The following is a 21,113-nucleotide window of genomic DNA, read 5'->3' on the forward strand; positions in this document are numbered from 1 at the left end:
CTCGTGCGAATTAATAGCTGAATTGCCAGAGTTTGGCACCGTATTTCTATTAAGTAATAATAGTCTATTATGTATGGTGCATCGTTCGGTTAGAGTTCTAAAGTGAGCAGCACCCCCATCGTTTCCTCGCGTTATCTAGAGTCTTAACCAGGTTGGGCAGACCACGCGTGGTGCTTTCATCCGAGGAGTTCTGGGCGAGGACGAGTGGACCTGCACATTGGATTACCTACCCCGACGACTGCTGAGCCCTATACGGCATGGAATATCTATTTGCTTTGGTGCTTTGATTTGTGGAGCGGATAATCGCCAACACCGGTGAGTGTTGGATTTACCCCGAGAGGAGCCAAGGTGAGACGGCGCTCAGACCAGACTGAGGTCGCCTCGCTTCTTCTTCGTTGTGGACCGACAGCGACAGCTACAGCTATCGTCTACAAGAGAGCCCAAGTGTATTCATCTGCGGATCAAGGTTCTACGGGCACTGTGTTCTGTACCTGGACTCTCCCTAGAAATCGTTGACCAGACGGGATACAGCCGACGGCTCTCCTACCCCCCCTACTGGCTTACAACCGGCGGGACCCCTTCAGTATATTATCCAGCTATAATCATTAAGTGACCATCGCTATAATCCCCTAAGAGCCAGGTTGTATACTTGCTTCCTGTGTAACCAGAGATTGGACATTCAGTGTTGATTTGCATACGAGTACTCATTTGCCTTACAAGAGCATCCAATTCAAATCATAAATGTAATAAGTAACTATTATATGTACCCTTTGCTATATATTAAATATTTGACTATTACCTTTGTGTGGACCTGATTTCATATGTGGGAAAGTGTTCATCATACTTAGATATCGTGTACTGTATGGCCAGTAATTAAAGTACATAAAGCGGTAGTGGTTTAATGATACCATACTTATCAATACAGTCAGGGAATTGTACCCCTCAGTTACAATTGGTCCTTCGAGCCGGAGGGTAATTAGTGTAATATTAATATAGTGGTATTAATATTGAAATGGCCTATGATGAACACTCCACGAAACGGTCTTCCTAAAGTAGAACGCCCGCAACGTAGACGACAGCCACCTCAGTACTTAGAGGATTACGCTGTCAGTAAACTACCTAGCCTTCTACAAACAGTAAACGCAGTAAAAGTAGAAAGTAAAATTATGTCCGACCCTATCAACCAGGATACCCCGACCACAGAGGCCCTAGTGGGTTCTAATGTAACTGACCAAGCTCACGGTGGGGACCAGGAGGGAACTGACACGACTTTACCCCCCGCCAATACCGAAGAAGTAGTCCCCCCAGAGCTCCGGGAGGAAGACAACCCTCCAGAGGTGGAACTCTGCACGGAACAAGATGAGGAGAGCGCCGAGGAGATAGAGCTCCAGGACTCCCCAACGAGTACAGCCAGGAGCGGCTCACCTCTACAAGCGTCTTCCCCCAGCGAAGCGGAGAGGATGCTGTCACAGGCGTTCTTCGCCAGCCTGACAGCCTCTACCGAATGCGATCGACTTCAGGGTGAACGCGATCGACTTCAGGGTGAACGCGATCGACTCCAAACACAGCAACGGAGCGAAGAAGAGCACATACGTCTGGAGCTGAGACGCCTTCAGACGGAAGAGAATATGGCAAGAGACCGGGCCGACGCCCAGCGCGCCGCTGCCGGTGCCCAAAGAGAAGCAGATCTCACCAAGCGTGAAGCCGAGCGCGACAGACTACAAGCGCAGCTAATGGAGCAGCTGATCACCAGGGCAACACCCCCTCCCTCCACAAGGGGTTCCAGAGCCTCGTCAAGACACACGTCAAGGGCACCCTCCCCTAACCGAGCAGGCGACCTTGAACTCGACCACCAGAGAGAGTCTACACCCCCCTCCGAACTCATTCCCCGACCTGTCCAAGTGAGACCCAGCTACAAGGAAGGAACGGCGGACACCGCGGAGAGGCTAAATAGACGACTACAAGATTTAGGTGACCTGGCAGAAGAAGAAGAGGGAGAAGAGGAGAGTCAAGCCCGACAGCAGCACATTACTCCACAGGACCAGGAGGTCCAGTACAGCCCAGGCTATACCCCCGCGGCTCTGCGCTACAGACCCCCGACTCGATTCACGGGTGAGCATGACGCACGACCAGTCCCGAGGAATAGCACCTGGACCAGCGGGCCATGGTACCCTGCCAGTACCAGCCCACCGAGAGGCGTAAGAAGAGACTCGCCCAGGAGGCCTCTCTCCCAACGCTCACCGATGTGCCAGCCATCCATGGCGTCATACATTGGCACACCGACGTTTCCAGACTTCACCCATGAGAATCGAGCACAGTACACGGAGCTCCGGATATGCTTAGAGACAATGATGGTGGATGTCGCTGATGAACGCCACAAGTATGCAATATTATTGAAGTACCTGAAAGTGCCCCGAGCGCACAACATAGCGCTGGCCTATGCCACCTCTACGACCCCATACACCGCGGCTCTAGCAGCGCTGGACCAGAGATATGGACGTATATGGGATTACGTAATACAGGAGATAAGGCATATCGACCGCCTACCCCCAGCAACAGACAATCGCTCACTAGACGACCTGTCTATAAAGGTACAATCCCTGGTAGGGATGCTGGGGGCGCAACGAGAAAAGGGTATGCACGAACTATACGCAAACTCGAACGTCGAGAGGATTTTAGAGAAGCTGCCGCCCGCCCGACAGGAGCGCTTCAGGCGGCAAAGAGACCACCGTGATCCTAACGGTCCCGAGCCATCCCTCCTAGATTTAGCCGACTTCCTGGCGAGAGAAGTCAGCAGCCTACGGCTGGATACGTTCGTGCGGAGCACACCAGGCTCCAGAGAGGGACCTAGGAGAGTAAACGATGGCCGAGGATCGGTGACTGTCGTGCACCAATCGGAATCGGTGCCGAGCAGCAGGGGCCACGGTGCCCCCTCGATGAAGGAGAGGTGGAGGATGGTGTGCCCGTGCTGCGAGAAGGAACACTGGTTGTCACAATGTGACCAGTTCAAGAAGATGACCGCTGAAGAAGTAAGTCACTGGATAAAGTCCAACAGGCACTGTTACCGATGTGCGCGCAGTCACATGGCAGCCGAGTGCCGCCTAAAGAAGAAGTGTAGTCGGTGTGACGGAGCCCATCTGGATGTCCTACACGACAGTAACAAAAGAAAGCCTGCACCATCCAACAGCACAAAGGCAAGTGTTATGTACATTGACCCCGCTAGCAGCAGCGGCGCCCAGGTGCTCTTAAAGGTGGTCCGTGTAACCCTGATTTACCAAGACAAGATCATGGACACTTACGCCGTCCTTGATGACGGGTCAGAGAAGACCCTTCTCCTCGCGTCCGCTGCGGCCCAGCTGGGGCTACGGGGGAGCGAGAACCAGATGACTATTCGGACAATAAGACGAGATCTAAAGACGATAAAGGGCGAGAATGTCTCCTTCACTATCGCAGCAAGCGGGCAGCCAGAGAGACGGTACAGGATTACTGATGTTTTCACCAGCCAAGAAATAGGACTATCGCAGTACACCTACCCCATCGCCAAGCTGATGGAGAAATATGTGCACCTGCGTCAACTTCCTATCCCGCTCATAGACGGCGCCACCCCGACCCTGCTGATAGGCTCCGACCATGCAGACCTCATAGTCCCGATAGACCGGGTCCATACAGGACCCAGAGGTTGTCCTGCAGCAGTCGAGGCCCGCCTAGGATGGACGTTACAAGGCCCCCTCGCCAATTCTCTTAACCGAACAGCAGCCACTAGCTGCCTCCACTCCAGAGCGACAGAAGGAGACACCACACTCCTGCAGCATGTAGAGAGGCTATGGACACTAGAGACAATGCCCTTTAAGAACGAAAAGAAAGACATTCGTTCTAAGGAAGATATCTACGCTATAGCCCTCCTCGAGCACGGGACAAAGAGAGTCAACGTCAACGGAGTGATGAGATACGCAACTCCACTCCTGAGGCGAGAGGGAATGCCCACCTTCCGCGCTACAAAAGAGGCGACGAAGCGGTATCTATTGAACACAGAGCGGCGCCTAGCCAAAGACCCCGCTCAAGAAGCTGTGTACCGCGCTGAGATTAACAAATTAATCACAGCGGGACACATAAAGAAAATTGACATTAAAGAGGCCGATCAGACGACCGAATCATGGTACGTGCCGCACCACAAGGTCCACCACAACGGCAAGGATCGCATTGTGTTTAACTGCAGCTACCAGATCGGATCACAAAATCTGAATAAAGAACTCTTGGCCGGCCCAACACTCGGCCCCTCCCTACTAGGCGTGCTACTACGCTTCCGCCAGGACAAGGTGGCTATCAGCGGTGACATCAAAGGGATGTTCCTGCAGGTGAGGCTAGTGGAGGAGGACAAGCCCCTGCTGCGGTTCCTATGGAGAGAGAGGATCGGAGATGAGCACCCAACCATCTATCAATGGGAAGTCCTCCCTTTCGGAACCACATGCAGCCCATGCTGTGCTACGTTTGCACTGCAAAAGCACGTCGCAGAGGACCCAGCAGCAGATGAAGAGGTCCAACAAAGTGTGACAAATAGTTTCTACGTGGACAACTGTTTACAAAGCGTCTCGACGCCAGAAGAAGCCGAGGCTCTCCTACTCAAGCTCCGCGCCTCCCTGATCAAAGACGGCTTTGATCTCAGGCAGTGGGCCAGCAGCGACCCGCAAGTACTGCGCCGCCTCTCCCCCGAGGACAAGGCCGCGAGCAGCGATACTTGGATGGCGACCATACCAGGAGAAGCCCAAGAAATGACACTAGGACTAGTCTGGCGCTTCAAAACAGACTCGCTCCATTATAGACACAAACCCCTGATCAAGGAGCAGGGAAGGTCGACGGCAATACCGACCACCAGACGGAGTGTATACAGAACACTCGCCAGACAATATGACCCGTTGGGATGTATTCTACCTTACACCACCAGGGCAAAGATGATTGTAAGAGCGCTATGGGACAAAGACCAGGGCTGGGACGATCCCATACCCGAACACCTTGCATCCACATGGAGAGAGTGGGAGACGGAACTCCGCTCACTCCCCGGTGTTAATATACGCCGCAGCTACTTCCCACCCACAGTGAGGCCAGATACATGCAAGATCGACCTGCACGTATTCAGCGACGCCTCCGAAGTAGCCTACGGTTCGGTGGCTTACTTGCGTGCCCAAGAGGAGGGAGGAGAAATACATACTGCTTTCATCCTGGCTCGCTCAAGAATAGCCCCACGCAAGCAACAATCTATCCCGCGCCTAGAGCTCTGCGCAGCCCTAGCAGGAGCGCAGCTCGCCACGTTAATCCAACGTGAACTCACCATTCCGGTGCAAAGAACAATCTTGTGGTCAGACTCCACGACCGTACTCACATGGATCCGGTCTGATTCGTGCAGATACAAGGTCTTCGTGGGAGTCAGAGTCACCGAGATTCAAGAGTTAACAGAAGTAACCAGCTGGCGGTATGTGGACACCAAACACAACCCAGCTGACGTCATCACCCGGGGAATGTCCCTGGATGACCTCACCCGTCCCAACCTCTACAGTGACGGGCCAGAGTTCCTCAAGCTCCCCGAAGAAGAGTGGCCTACACCCACCCCACGGGAGGCGAGCAAAGAGGAGGCAGAGAACAAGAAACCTATGTTCTGTGGGTTGACACACACACTCGTCCCCACAGACCCGGTTCTAGACGATTGCCTCACCCTAGAGAGTGCACAGCTAAAGACATTTCTGTGGCACCACCCAGAGGTTCAGCCCACAACTGACATTTCAGCAGCTGACTACGAAGAAGCAGAACTCCTTCTACTACAACGAGCCCAGAAAGACTCGTTCCCCGATGAGCTAGCTTGTCTACAGGGAGCAAAGCCCGTCCCATCAGACAGCAGACTGCTTCACCTGGCCCCCGAGAGCGACGCCCATAATCTCATCAGAGTGGGTGGTCGTCTGCGGAGAGCCCCAGACCTACCGGATGACGTTAAGTACCCGATAGTCTTGAACAGCCGACACAAGGTCACAGAGCTGATCATAAAGAAATACGACGAGGATGTGCACCACGCAGGGGCAGAGAGAGTCTTCGCGGAGATCAGACGTCGTTATTGGATACTGCAAGGGAGAGAAGCAGTGCGGCGCTTCCAGCGAACCTGTCTAGACTGCCGTAAGTGGCGCGCGCAGCCCAGTATACCCCGGATGGCTGACCTACCTCCCTGTCGCCTCCGACTCGGCGACAAGCCCTTCCACTCCACCGGTATGGACTGTTTTGGCCCGCTGTATATAAAGAGAGGAAGAGGAACCGAGAAGCGGTGGGGTATTGTATTCAAATGCATGACCACCAGAGCGATACATATCGAACTCCTTCCAACCATGAGCACAGACTCATTCCTTATGGCCTTCCGAAGATTCACATCACGGAAAGGAAAACCGTCTACATTGTTGTCTGATCACGGGACAAACTTCAAAGGCGGAGAAAGAGAGCTGAGAGAGAGCTTCCAAGCTATGGGCCCAGAACTTAAGACCCACCTCGCTCCATCCCAGATTGACTTCCAGTTTAATCCCCCGAACGCACCTCACTTCGGTGGAACCTGGGAACGAGAAGTACGTTCCATAAAGACAGCCCTGTACGCCGTGCTTGGGGCCCAGACTGTGGCGGAAGAAGTCCTAATGACAGTCCTCACGGAGATCGAGGGAGTATTGAACTCAAAGCCCCTCGGTTACGTCTCAAGTGATGTAGCAGATGTCGACCCAGTCACCCCCAACACACTCTTGATGGGGCGGCTGGACCCCGCGCTACCACAGACAATGTACAGGCCTGAAGAAGCGAACGGCCGAAGAATGTGGAGGTACAGTCAAGTACTGGCTGATAAGTTTTGGAACAGCTTCCTACTCCACTACCTACCGTCTCTACAGACCCGCCAGAAGTGGGTAAAAGAAAGAGACAATTTGACAGAAGGAACAGTCGTCATGATCATCGACCAGTCACTACCCAGAGCTATGTGGCCGGCTGACCGCGTAAGCAAAGTGATCACCGGTGCCGATGGAAAGGTCCGAGCAGCTGAAGTGCTCGTCCAAGGACGGACTTACACCCGACCCGTGGCGAGGCTAATAGAACTGCCAAGGCTCCCTGATACTATTGATGACGACCATGACCCTATGACTTTGTGAGTTGACTGACCCTTACAGCGGACATTGAGTAGTGGACAGTGCGGTTAATCTGTCTCTGCTCAGCTAATTAGGTGGGACTAATTAGGGGGCGGCTGTTGTGAAGGATCAGATTAAACCGAATATATATATTTATTTATGGATATATATTTAATAGTATTTGTATATCGTTTGATATCCCTTGTATATTCCTTGTACATATACACTGAATATCCCTTTATTCTACTACAGCCCATAATAGTTCATTCTCTTATTGGACAAAAGGACCAGGCGCCAGGGACAAGCCCCTGGCGTTCAAGTTCAAAGGTACCGACGAGACATGCCTTTACTAGCCTCAGCTCCGCGCAGGAATACGGCTACCGAAAGCAGAGCGGCACTACTTGTCCACTGTGCATATAAATATGGCGCAAGAAATGTAGAATTCCTCTTAGTCCTTTACCCTTCTACCCAACTAAGTAACAAAACGTGAAGCCTCACCCCACGATACCGCGTGCGGTGTAGTACGGCCTGTTTGGCCTTAGAATAGCAGTGAGACCTCGTGCGAATTAATAGCTGAATTGCCAGAGTTTGGCACCGTATTTCTATTAAGTAATAATAGTCTATTATGTATGGTGCATCGTTCGGTTAGAGTTCTAAAGTGAGCAGCACCCCCATCGTTTCCTCGCGTTATCTAGAGTCTTAACCAGGTTGGGCAGACCACGCATGGTGCTTTCATCCGAGGAGTTCTGGGCGAGGACGAGTGGACCTGCACATTGGATTACCTACCCCGACGACTGCTGAGCCCTATACGGCATGGAATATCTATTTGCTTTGGTGCTTTGATTTGTGGAGCGGATAATCGCCAACACCGGTGAGTGTTGGATTTACCCCGAGAGGAGCCAAGGTGAGACGGCGCTCAGACCAGACTGAGGTCGCCTCGCTTCTTCTTCGTTGTGGACCGACAGCGACAGCTACAGCTATCGTCTACAAGAGAGCCCAAGTGTATTCATCTGCGGATCAAGGTTCTACGGGCACTGTGTTCTGTACCTGGACTCTCCCTAGAAATCGTTGACCAGACGGGATACAGCCGACGGCTCTCCTACCCCCCCTACTGGCTTACAACCGGCGGGACCCCTTCAGTATATTATCCAGCTATAATCATTAAGTGACCATCGCTATAATCCCCTAAGAGCCAGGTTGTATACTTGCTTCCTGTGTAACCAGAGATTGGACATTCAGTGTTGATTTGCATACGAGTACTCATTTGCCTTACAAGAGCATCCAATTCAAATCATAAATGTAATAAGTAACTATTATATGTACCCTTTGCTATATATTAAATATTTGACTATTACCTTTGTGTGGACCTGATTTCATATGTGGGAAAGTGTTCATCATACTTAGATATCGTGTACTGTATGGCCAGTAATTAAAGTACATAAAGCGGTAGTGGTTTAATGATACCATACTTATCAATACAGTCAGGGAATTGTACCCCTCAGTTACAGGTTCAATACAGTACAGCTCAATACACACAATTGTTAAGGGGATGCAGACCAGAGAAAGACGTTTGTCTCGTTTACATCAGGGTCCCCCATTTTCAATTCATAGTGACATTTATGACATACACAACATACATGACAAGTTGCCGGTAGTCCTACTGTACCTGAGATGGCGCAGCTGAGGTGGAGGCTGCAGGGGCCGAAAAGAAACGCGAAATACTAGTTTGCAGCCGGGTTTTGTTAATAGAGGTATGCTTAGAGCTCAGCATGTGCGACTCGACTGCTTTCACTCCCACCGTCCCCAGTTTAAAATCTTGTTTTGCAGCGTTTGCAGCAAGCTTCGCGGCTAACGTTACGTTAGCTATTAGCCCATTTCATGACTGTGATGCACGGCCAAAGCATTAGCTATAGACTCCGTTGCTGAAATAGTTCCATGATGCAAACACTGGGTTGTCGAGCCAGTTCTCGTAAAATGTGCACTTTCCCATAACTAAACGCAACGTTAGTGCTTGCTAACGTTACCTATAGACTCTGTTGCTGAAATAGTTCCCGAAAAACATAGCTCTGTTGGTTCCGCCCCGAACACCGGTCTGCGTAAATAAAAAGTCTGACTTTATCTCCCGTTAACCGTTTTTTCCCCAGATTTCATAATGAAACATAAGATGCCATGGCATTTTATCTTTCCTGTCTATGGCATTTTTAAGACCTCTGAAAGATGGATTTAAGACATTGTAAGACAAATTAAGGCCTTAATAGTTGATAAACACATTTAAGACTTTTTAAGGATCCGCAGACACCCTGGCATGCAGTAACTAGGAGTAGGAAGACGTTGGGAACTAGGCTAATGGAGGAACCTACTTCCAGTGACTGCCGCTAAGCTAGGCTAACGGTGCACGTCTTCCTACTCCTACTGCATCATGCACAGAGAAGAAAAAGGTATGTATCTTCTTCTTGTCTAACTCCAGGGTAGATGACAAATAAGCCAATCTCCAAAAATGTTGGAGTTTTCCTTGTTGTTGTGTGAATGTTACCCAACAAACTAACTAGCTAATGTTAGCCAACGTTAAATAAACTGAGACCATTTTAAAACAACTGAAGCGCCTCAAAAACAACCAACACATATTCAGCATTATGAAGACATAGTTACCAGTATTCGACTTTGATTTGCACACCCATTCCGAGAGCGACTTCGTGTTCAACAACAACACTGCGGTGAACTCCGTTCTGTCTGTGATGCAACGGGTGGAAAGTGACGCGTGCACAGCTGTGGGGGACTTTCCAGTAGTTTATGCTGCGTTTGGCCGGTCCTCGTTAGTCCTAGATGGGTTGATATTCCATACATACAGCCATACATCCAATAGCATCTGCAGAGCCGCAATTTACACAGGGGACTCACCCCCGCAATCACCACACCCGGGACATTCGAATGCGTCGCCCTCTTTGGACATTTTGGCCGACAATGTAACGTTGTTAGTATAATAATCTCCACTTGTCCACGAGATCCACACGGACCATAATTATTAGGTGAATGCAAAGGGGATAGCAAACACACCACACCAGCATGAAACAGTGAAAACTTCCGTTGACGTGCAAGGTTATTAACGGACGTTTTTATTTAATTTAATATAATAGTTCTCAAATTGGACGCATTGGTCTCTCTTATTTTGCCCTTTACTTCTGCACAGGCGCGATACAATGTTTAAACCCACTGTTCACTGGCAAACTCGCTTTTAAGGGTAATTATTTATGTCCTTTCTCCTCCCGTACCGTTAACTTTTTTTCATAGGATCATTTAGGTTTCACTTTGACAGACATGCGTGAGGGTGGTTTAGGTGCTTTTCTCTTAAAGGGGAACTATTTTACTATTTCTTTCACTATTTGGGCACTTTTACACAATTCCTGTGAGTCTATGGAACACCTCTGTAATATATATATTTTTTTTATTCATTGTTTTGTATTTCTAATCAAGTCCTCAAAAACAGCATTTTTCTACCTCAAGATTTCGAGCTGTTTTGAGCCTGGGCTCCTAAACCACTGTGTGTGGCCGTGTTCGCCTGAACATTAACATGCAGCAGTGACTATATGACATCACATATAGGCACATTTTCAAACGACTCAGTTCAGTGAGGGTGAATATTGTGAGAGGAGAATTGGAAGAATGCGCCAATATGATAATTTTGAGACATAGATCATATAAGTTCACATAGCTAGGAAACAATGCTAAACACTCAAAAAGGCCATTTATAAGATAGTTCCCCTTTAAAACGAGTCACCCCAGTAATCATAATAATATAAATCATTAGACACAGAATAGGAGTTAAAACAATATGTCTTATGTAGCACTTGTGCCACTAACAGTAACAGCTGAGCAGCTACCCATGTACATGTCGAAATACTTCCCAAAGGTCAGTGAAATCCACGACCACGCAATTCGAGACTGCAATTCGAAACTGGCCCCTACAAATGTCCTAACCCAGTTGTACAGTAAATTACCAAGTATGGCTTTGTCAGTATTCCAATGTACAGTGTACAGTTAGTATTTAGTCCACTCGAGCGGCTTGGAAAAATCAAAGGGCTCAGGCGGTTGGATGTTGAAAGTGCGTTAGCCATGATGCTACCTCCGACTCTACCTGGCTCTTCTCAACGTCACTAACTCCGACTCTACCTGGCTCCTTCTCCTCAGCGTCACTCATGGAACCTCTTTATTCCACCTCCGAGGTAGACGTTTTGATCTGTTTCACAGCACTTCTGACACCATGTTGAGTATTCTTGAAAGAACGTGAGACTACAACTGTGAACTGATCTGGTCATTTATTTAGCATAGCCATAACGTACGTTAACTTCCTGTTACCTTGAACTCCCCCCCTACACATAGCCCCAGGCTAATTTCTATTGGCCGGTCCTAACCTTACTTCCTGTTCGTCATAACAATAGACCCGGCCCACATAGATGCTCTAAACTAGGATAACACCACACAGTGTTATGTTATTCTCATGTCCGTTACAGCCAACACAACGGCATACGCTACTGCATCAACGTTATGATTAACAAAGCAAGGCATTCGTTTTGTTGCATTAACGTTATATTACTATTGCTATTGATAAATCTAGGTGTTCTAAAATCTATTGCTATTGGTAAGACTAGAATAAGTTACATTAATTTAATGTTACTGTCTCGGAAAACTCTCGCATAGCGCAATGGTGGACTTTCCGGAAGTAAAAAAGCAAATCAAAGCTTCCGATTGGTAATTTCCTTTCTTTCCCTTGAAACCAGTCACGTCACTCTACTGTGATTGGACCGTTGGCTTGAGTGCAATGTGGGACTTGTAGTTTTTGAACGATTAGCAGCGGAGAGAAAAAAGCATGAGTAATTGATTTTTCCGGTTCGCACACACATATTCTTAGGGGCAAATGCAAGTAAAATGGTCGCACTGTAGAGCCCTGTATGAGGAAAATGAGACTGTATGGAATGTAGACAATCTTGTTGGCAATCTAGAACAGCTGACAAGATTAGAAATAGCATCTATTGTTCAAAAGTTATGAATGAATTAGTGAGATGAAATATTATAAAAGTAAATTAAATGTATTTTTTACATATCACATATTAATTCATAAAATAATTGAATGTGTGCGTTGAAATGTTTCTTCAAACTTACCCCGTTTTCTTCCTAGAGCCTCGTCTTCCTCCATGTCCTCTGCCGTATATGGAGGCATGACGTAGGCAGAGTCAGCCTGGAGTCAGCCTTGGATCTCAGCCTGGATCGCGCTAGCTTGTACTACTCACTCTGTGTCTTGAACCGCACATTTTGCACATCCATCGTCCTATTTTGTCCGATCTGGGCCGATACATTGAAATATATTATATATCGAATAAGGCCCAGTTATGAATAAACTAACATTATTTTTCATAAACATTTGAAAATACATACATCAATTATGCATCTGCAAAGATTGGTAGCTCAAGGCTAATCCCGGCCATTTTCATCCACTTCCGGACTTTTAGAAATATGTTTTTATAGTGAAAAGCATTACTAAAACGTCCAGACAAACCTCACGGGAGCATTGCAGACTATCGTACATATGTACAAATGCTATAAATACACTATAAACCATATTGGTCGTCATTTCTTGCGCTAGCTTTTGTTAGCCGGTCTTAGCCAACATTAGCGTGGCTGGGGTAGCAGACCTCATGTTGAATGCCGAGTCAGGGGGCCTTCGCGCTGGGTAAAAAATCACCACAGCCCGGTGATTTCCAAACAGGCTTTTTATAAGTGAAAACATTACCAAAAACGTTGCAAAAACATCACAGAATCACAATAGACTGTCATACAAATGTAAAAATGCTATATCTTACCAACAATTATGTAGACAATGTACTTCGTCGTTTGAAACTGCGTGAAATAACTTATTTGCTGGACGAATTTTTGTTTATAGAGCTCCCGCTCTGGATAAAATTGGCAAAAGGTTATTCTCTCACTCCCAACAGCTCTTATAGCCCATGTAGCATCATGCAGAGTGATACTTCTGTCGAATCACCTCACAGAACCCATTGAAAAAAAGAAGAATAAATGGTCTTGATCCCCGGGAAACTCACTGCGCTGTGTTCAATCGCCTAACATGGGATTTAAAGGGTTAAATTAAGGAATTCCTTGAAAGGAGCTTGGGCCAACACTGACGAGTTGAGCCTCCATTGCCTGGAAGGGGGAACATGACTAGAAAAGGTAAAATCAACCGATGTGGGGGCGTGGTCTGAGATCACAATACTATGGTAATCACAGGAACGTACATCTGACAAGTAGCGGTTGTCCAGAAGGAAGAAGTCAATCCGAGAATATGAATGGTGAACATGTGAGAAAAAAGAAAAAGCTTTGTTTGAATGTGGTTTAGCTCTCCAGGGGTCGAATAAGCCTAAACTAGTTTTATGCGTGTTAAGAACTTTAGATGATTTGGATATGACGTGGGGATTAGACGACGACCTATCTAGGGTGGGGTCCTGGACCAGATTGAAGTCACCACGATAATTAAATAATGTTCATCTACCTTGGGAAGGGGGGAGAAGAATTTAGATATGAATGTATCATCATCCCATGTAGGTGCATAGACACAGGCCATAATCACAGGCGTACCACATAGCCTACCTGACACAAATGGTCCGTTAGGGTCTTCAATAGAGTTTGAGCTCAAAGGGGATATTTTTATGTTAACCCTTTCACTGCCACACTAACCGGTAGTGTGATAGTAAAGGGTTAACCCTCTGTAGTGTGGCAGTGAAAGGGTTAACCGGCTGTTTGTGGCAGTGAAAGGGTTAACCGTTTGGTAGTGCGGCAGTGAAAGGGTTAAGGAGGCAGTGCCTCTGGCTCTTACTGAGAATTTAGAATTAAATATATTCCCTATTCAGGGGCGCCTGATTCGGTGAACCTCTGCAGACTAGGGCTGAGCCCAAACGTTCGAACCTTCATTCATTCATTCATTGCATTCGAATTCTAAATCAACATTTGAATTTTTTATTTAAATCTATTTTTTTTTATATATATATTTTGTATGTGTCTATTCATTCTGTTTAAACCAATGGGGTTTTTCTTCACAGTTGCAGATAAAGATTAGGCTACACTAATATTATAGTATTAAAAGAAACTGATGAGTTATATTCATTAAAGAAAGTTGATTTAATTAAAAATAAAAAAGACTAATTGAATCAGATTAATCACTTTATTCAAATTGAGGATTTAGTTTGAGGATATTTATAAAAAAAATATATATATATATTATGTAATTTTTTTTGACTTTTTAAATAAAAATTAAAAATTTAAAACGAAGATTCTAACGTTTGTTCGAAAAACCCTGACGAAGTTCGAATCCCAAAAACAGGCTTTGGGGACAGCCTTACTGCAGACCGAAGGTGTGTTTCTTGCAGAAAGAAAAGATCACCCCTGAGTTGTTTTAGATGAGTCATTACCTTATTCATTTTTACAGGCTGGTTGGCACCCTTCAGATTCGAAGAAATAAAGCGAAGGTTCTTACCATGACCCATCATATCGAGAATTTATGTAGGGAGCAGCGACACTTCAAGACCTGGTGAGATTTCCGAGCCGACGGAAGAAGGAAGGGGGGGGGGGGGGGGGGGGGGGGGGGGAGTAGGAAAACAAAAAACAAAACAATACACAAAAAAATAAAAGCAATAACAATATACATACATCCGTCCATATCCATATCCCTCCCACCCAATTCCACCCACACAAACCCACCCATGCGTCTATACTTTCCCCCCTACAAACCCACCCACCCCCCTCTCCACTCTCAGCAGGATAGCTTTTCCACTTCCATAACTTCTCCTATCAGGAGGCCCCCTGGTCTTCCCAGCACAATGTCAAATGACACCTTTATCCTATTTATCTTTAAATAAAAATAGAATGACATTTATTTTTTTATATTAAATTAAAGGGACTATTTGATTACAGTAACACACATCATTTTCTCCAAAATGAATCATATATATAAGCATATCAATCAACAACAACGTTGTAACACAATGTCTGTGAGGATTGGTCCGTTACCGCACGCTTCCAGGTACCAAATACCTTCGCGCACCTGAAGTGAGTTTCAAATCAGCTCGGTGGAGCCTTTATATACTCTGGGGTTCTGAACGTTCGGTGTCGGGTCGTTTTGGGCTTACCACTAGCTGCTGCTTGTTTTCCTCCCGTGTTGTACCTCGTCTGTTTTCTCCAGGACGTCTATGGAAGTCGCCGCTGTTGCTCCTCTCTGCCTTCCGTTGGATCTGTGCCTCGTTGACCGCTTTGCGCAATTGCGCCTTGGTGAGTTTTGGAAACGTACTTTTTTGGATGCTCTGTTTTTTCTCGCATTTTTCTGGACTCGGGACCTATCTGTTTTTTGTGTGTTTTGGTAAACACTGAAGATGTGTCGCTTGTGTTAGTACTGGACTCAGCTAAATAAGACTGGACTGACTCTTACTCCATACGCTCGTTTGTTGACATTTTCTCTCTCTCTGTTCCTTCCCGAGTGGATCTCCAAGTAGCTGCAGAGCCGCAGAGTCAGAGGCGCAACGCCACAGTGCCGTCTCTGCTCTGAGCCAAGCTGCAGAGCCGCAGACTACTCTGCCCAAGAACATTCTCCCCTTGTGCTATCTGTTGTTTTGCTCTTCTCTGTTTTTGGAAATAAATACGCCCTGGTTTTTGGCTAACTCTGAACTACCTGTCTGTGCCGTGCTGTTGGGGTTGTTAACAAACCATAACATTACGACCCGACTATGTCGACCCCAGCCGACACAGACAGAGTTAGGGCAGCGTTGGCGGTCCAGATCCAGTTGACCAACGACCACACCCAACAGTTAGGTGCGGCTGCGGCTGCTGTGCAGGACCTCCGGGCCCAGGTCCAGCTTATTCTGGATTCCCTTGACACTCTGGCCACCCAGCAGACTACCCAGGGTAATCAGCAGGCTGATATTCTACACCAGCTACAGGCTCTCAGTGCAGCATTTAACACCATGCTTTTAATCCCACCTGTGCCAGGAGTCCCAGCCAGATCACCACCATCCGCCGCGACAGACCCCGCACCTCCCGACCTCGCACCTCGGGAGCCCCGTCTCTCCGAACCACATTTGTTCGACGGTAACTTCGAGGATTGTGCCACATTCATCATGCAATGTGAGTTGGTTTTCCTTCATCAACCCAGCCGATTTACGTCAGAGGGAGCCCGAGTAACTTACATGACTAACCTGCTCACAGGCCGAGCAGCACAGTGGGTTACTGCTTCCTGCTCTATGAGGGCTGATTTTTGTTTCTCCTACCCAGACTTCGTGGCAGAGCTCCGAAGGGTTTTCCACCACCCAGCTCGTGGCCAGGACCCGGGAGCTCGGTTGGGCACCTTCCGGCAGGGCAGTGGCAGTGTCACCGACTACGCGCTGGAGTTCAGACTGGCCGCAACCGAGAGCGGTTGGAACGATCAGGCGCTTCATCTCACCTTCCTGAAGGGGCTCAACAACGCTGTAAGGGACCAGCTCGCGACCCGAGAGGAGCCCGATTCTCTCGAGGGCCTAATCAGCCTCGCTATTCGCATCGACGGACGCCTCCGGGAGAGAAGGCGTGAGAGAGCACGACTGGGACCCCCAGACGTTCCCCAGACCGCAGTAACTCAAAAAAAGTCAAAATTTTGTTATGAGTGAAATTGAACTTGTCAATAAATGTTTTATCTTGTGACCAAGTTTCAGATGTTAATGTCGCTCAGTTTTGGAGATATGGGGTTTTAAAAACTAACAGGTAATGTACAGGCAAAGTGCAGTAACTTCAAATACAATGTTGTTTTCCCTCCAGCTTTCATAACTTAACCTAGCCATTTTGAAAATGAAATTTAACACCTGAATATATTGGAATGATGATGATCCAAATAAAATGGCTAGGTTAAGTTATGAAAGCTGGAGGGAAAACAACATTGTATTTGAAGTTACTGCACTTTGCCTGTACATTACCTGTATAATTATTTAAGGGAACTGTGCAGCAGAGTGCAGTATCTGCTTTTTGGGGGTTAATTAAAATAATGATGTCATATTTTTGTATGCCTAAAGATTACTTCATTAATACATGTTAAATCTGGGTACTATCATCTATCTACCTATAACACATTTTGGATGGCAAGTCAAAAAACTTTAAAGCCATTTTTCTCAGTTTCACTTTTTTGAAGTTACTGCGGTCTGCCTTGACAGGGCAGTGTATTGCTGACCGTCCTGCCCCCTCCGCGACTGGTGGCCCTTTTCCCTCCCGGTCTGTGACCAAGGAGGAACCCATGCAGCTGGGACGCACACACCTTAGCCCGGCTGAACGGGAGTCCAGGCTCAGGTCCGGCCTTTGTCTCTACTGCGGCCGGGATGGACACCGTATCTTCAATTGTCCTACCCGGCCAAAAGACCAGGCTCGCCGGGACCCCGGGAGATCCTGGTGAGCCGTTTATTCTGTTCCCACACCCGTGCACCACCTGACCGTCTGACGAGTGTCACCCTAGCCTGGGCGGACCAGCGGGCGACGGTGGGTGCACTCATTGACTCGGGTGCTGATGAGAGTTTCCTGGACGTTGAGTTTGCCACCCAGGCCAACATTCCACTTGAGGACCTCGAGAGGCCCTTGGAGGTTTTCGCGCTGGATCAGCACCGCCTGGCTGACATCACTCAACGCACCTGTCCTGTCCTCCTCACCATTGCTGGTAACCACGTTGAGAGACTCCAGTTCTTTATTACCAGATCCCCTCTTGTCCCAGTAGTCCTGGGTCGGCCCTGGCTCGCGCTGCATGAGCCCCACATCGCCTGGTCCTCCGGCACCATCATGGGGTGGAGCTCCTCCTGTCATGCCCAGTGTCTTCAGGCGGCGTCCAGTCCTTCGCCCCGGAGTTCCCCTTGTGTGCCGCCCTCGGACCTCTCAACTATTCCCCCTGAGTACCACGACCTCTGGGAGGTTTTCAGCAAGTCCCGGGCTCAGGCCCTTCCTCCTCACCGGCCTTACGACTGCGCCATCGACCTCCGCTCAGGGGCCCCCCTTCCCGGCAGCCGCCTCTACAGTCTGACCGTCCCTGAGAAGGCAGCGATGGATAAGTACATCTCTGAGTCCCTGGCAGCAGGCCTCATTCGGCCCTCTTCCTCCCCGGTGGCGGCCGGTTTCTTTTTTGTTGGGAAGAAGGATGGAGACCTTCGACCCTGCATTGACTATCGCCAACTCAACGAGATCACCATTAAGAACAAATATCCTCTTCCTCTCATGAACTCCACCTTCGAGCCCCTCACCCAGGCTACCGTCTTCACCAAACTGGACCTCCGGAGTGCCTACCATCTGGTCCGTATCCGAGAGGGTGATGAATGGAAGACCGCCTTCAAGACTCCCAGGGGTCATTACGAGTATCTGGTGATGCCGTTCGGCCTCACCAACGCTCCGGCGGTATTCCAGGCGCTCATGAACGACGTCCTCCGTGACATGCTCGAGGAGTTTGTGGTGGTATACCTGGACGACATCCTCATCTTCTCCAAGACTCTCGAGGAACATGTCCAGCATGTCCGCCGAGTACTGGAGCGCCTCCTCCACAACCGGCTCTTCGTTAAGGCAGAGAAGTGCCGTTTCCACTTTGACTCCGTCGATTACCTTGGCTTCGTCGTGGAGATCGGCCTGACCCGAGCCAACCCTCGCAAGATCCGGGCCGTGGAGGAGTGGCCGGAACCCACCTCTCAGAAGGAGCTACAGAGCTTCCTCGGGTTCGCAAACTTTTACCGGAGATTCATCCGGAACTACAGCCAAGTGGCGGAACCACTTACCAGGCTGACCTCTCCCTCCCTGCCGTTTGACTGGTCTCCAGCGGCCTGCGCTGCGTTCCGTTCCCTCAAGAAGAGGTTCACCACCGCCCCGGTCTTGCTCCACCCAGACCCCAAGAGGTAGTTTATTGTGGAGGTGGACGCCTCGGATACTGGACTAGGGGCTATCTTGTCTCAGCGGTCGGCGACGGACCAGAAGGTCCATCCGTGCGCTTTCTACTCTCGTCGTTTCCTTCCTGCCGAGAGGAACTATGACATTGGCAATCGGGAGCTGCTGGCGGTAATGGCTGCCTTGGAGGAGTGGCGTCATTGGCTGGAGGGGGCCGAGGAACCGTTCACCATTTGGACGGACCATAAGAACTTGACGTACATCCGTGCATCCAAGCGCCTCAACTGCCGGCAGGCAAGGTGGGCCAGCTTCCTCAGTCGGTTTTACTTCTCGCTGACTTTTCGCCCTGGGTCCTGCAACACGAAGGCCGACTCTCTGTCCCGGTTACACTCCAAGGGGGCTCCAACCACTGAGGATCCGACTCCCATCCTCCCAGAGGTCAGGGAGGTGGGAGTGGTCACCTTGGGCATCGAGACAGTGGTCAGGCGTGCCCTACGTTTCCATCCCGCTCCCAGCAACGTACCTGTTCGTCGCCTCTTCGTCCCCGATTCAGTCCGGTCCCGGGTTCTCCAATGGGGCCATACCAGCCGGTTTGCCTGCCACCCCGGCGTTCACCGCACTTTCTCTTTCCTGGCTCGTCGATTCTGGTGGCCCACCATGAGGAACGACGTCAAGGAGTTTGTTCTGGCCTGCACGGTCTGCGCCCGCAGCAAGGCCTCCCACCAGGCACCCTCCGGTCTATTACAGCCACTTTCCATTCCGAGCCGCCCTTGGTCCCATGGGGCGTTGGACTTCGTCACGGGTCTTCCACCGTCCCAGGGAAACACAGTCCTTCTGACTGTGGTGGACCGGTTCAGCAAGGGGGTCCACCTCGTGGCCCTTCCCAAGCTTCCCTCAGCTTCCGAGACAGCGGACCTCCTGACAAGCCACGTGTTCCGCCTCCATGGTTTCCCCCAGGATGTCGTCTCGGACCGGGGTCCTCAGTTCACTTCCCAGGTATGGCGGGCCTTTTGCAAGGGATTGGGGGCAACTGTTAGTCTCTCGTCTGGTTACCATCCACAGACTAACGGACAAACAGAGAGGATGAACCAGAGCGTGGAGTCTGCTCTCCGTTGTGTTGCCGCCAAGAGACCTGCTTCCTGGAGCCGGTTCCTCCCCTGGGTCGAGTACGCCATCAACTCCCTGGTCAGTTCCGCCACCGGCCTCTCGCCATTCGAGGTATCTCTGGGCTACCAACCCCCTCTTTTCCCTGCACAGGAGTCGGAAGTGGCAGTTCCCTCCGTGCAGGAGCATCTCGACCGGTGTCGTCAAGTCTGGGAGATCACCAGGACAGCGCTGCTCCGGGCATCGGAGCGCGCCAGTCGGGGAGCTAACCGACGCCGGATCCCTGCGCCGACGTACCAACCTGGGCAGAGGGTATGGTTGTCCTCCAAGGATCTTCCACTTCGATCCACGGCCAAGAAGCTTAACCCCGGGTTCGTCGGTCCTTTTGAGATCCAGAAGGTGCTCAGTCCCACGGCGGTGAGTCTTAAGCTTCCTGCGTCCATGCGCATTCATCCCGTTTTTCATGTGTCCCGGGTTAAGCCTGTCTCTCTCAGTCCCCTGATGCCTCCTGCTCCAGATCCTCCTCCTCCCGAGATGGTGGACGGACACCCCCAGTGGAAGGTCCGTCAGCTCATGGACGTCTGACGGCGGGGACGGGGGTTCCAGTACCTGGTGGACTGGGAGGGATACGGTCCGGAGGAACGGAGCTGGGTCTCCCGCCAGCTCATCATGGACCCCGCCTTGGTCACCGACTTCCATCGGTCCCATCCGGGGAAGCCGAGGCTGGGCGGGTCGCCGGGTGGCTCCCGTGGAGGGGGGGGTACTGTGAGGATTGGTCCGTTACCGCACGCTTCCAGGTACCAATTACCTTCGCGCACCTGAAGTGAGTTTCAAATCAGCTCGGTGGAGCCTTTATATACTCTGGGGTTCTGAACGTTCGGTGTCGGGTCGTTTTGGGCTTACCACTAGCTGCTGCTTTGTTGTACCTCGTCTGTTTTCTCCAGGACGTCTATGGAA

The sequence above is a fragment of the Notolepis coatsorum genome, assembly GCF_963971535.1.
Source record: "Notolepis coatsorum genome assembly, chromosome: 5".
Lineage (NCBI taxonomy): Eukaryota > Metazoa > Chordata > Actinopteri > Aulopiformes > Paralepididae > Notolepis > Notolepis coatsorum.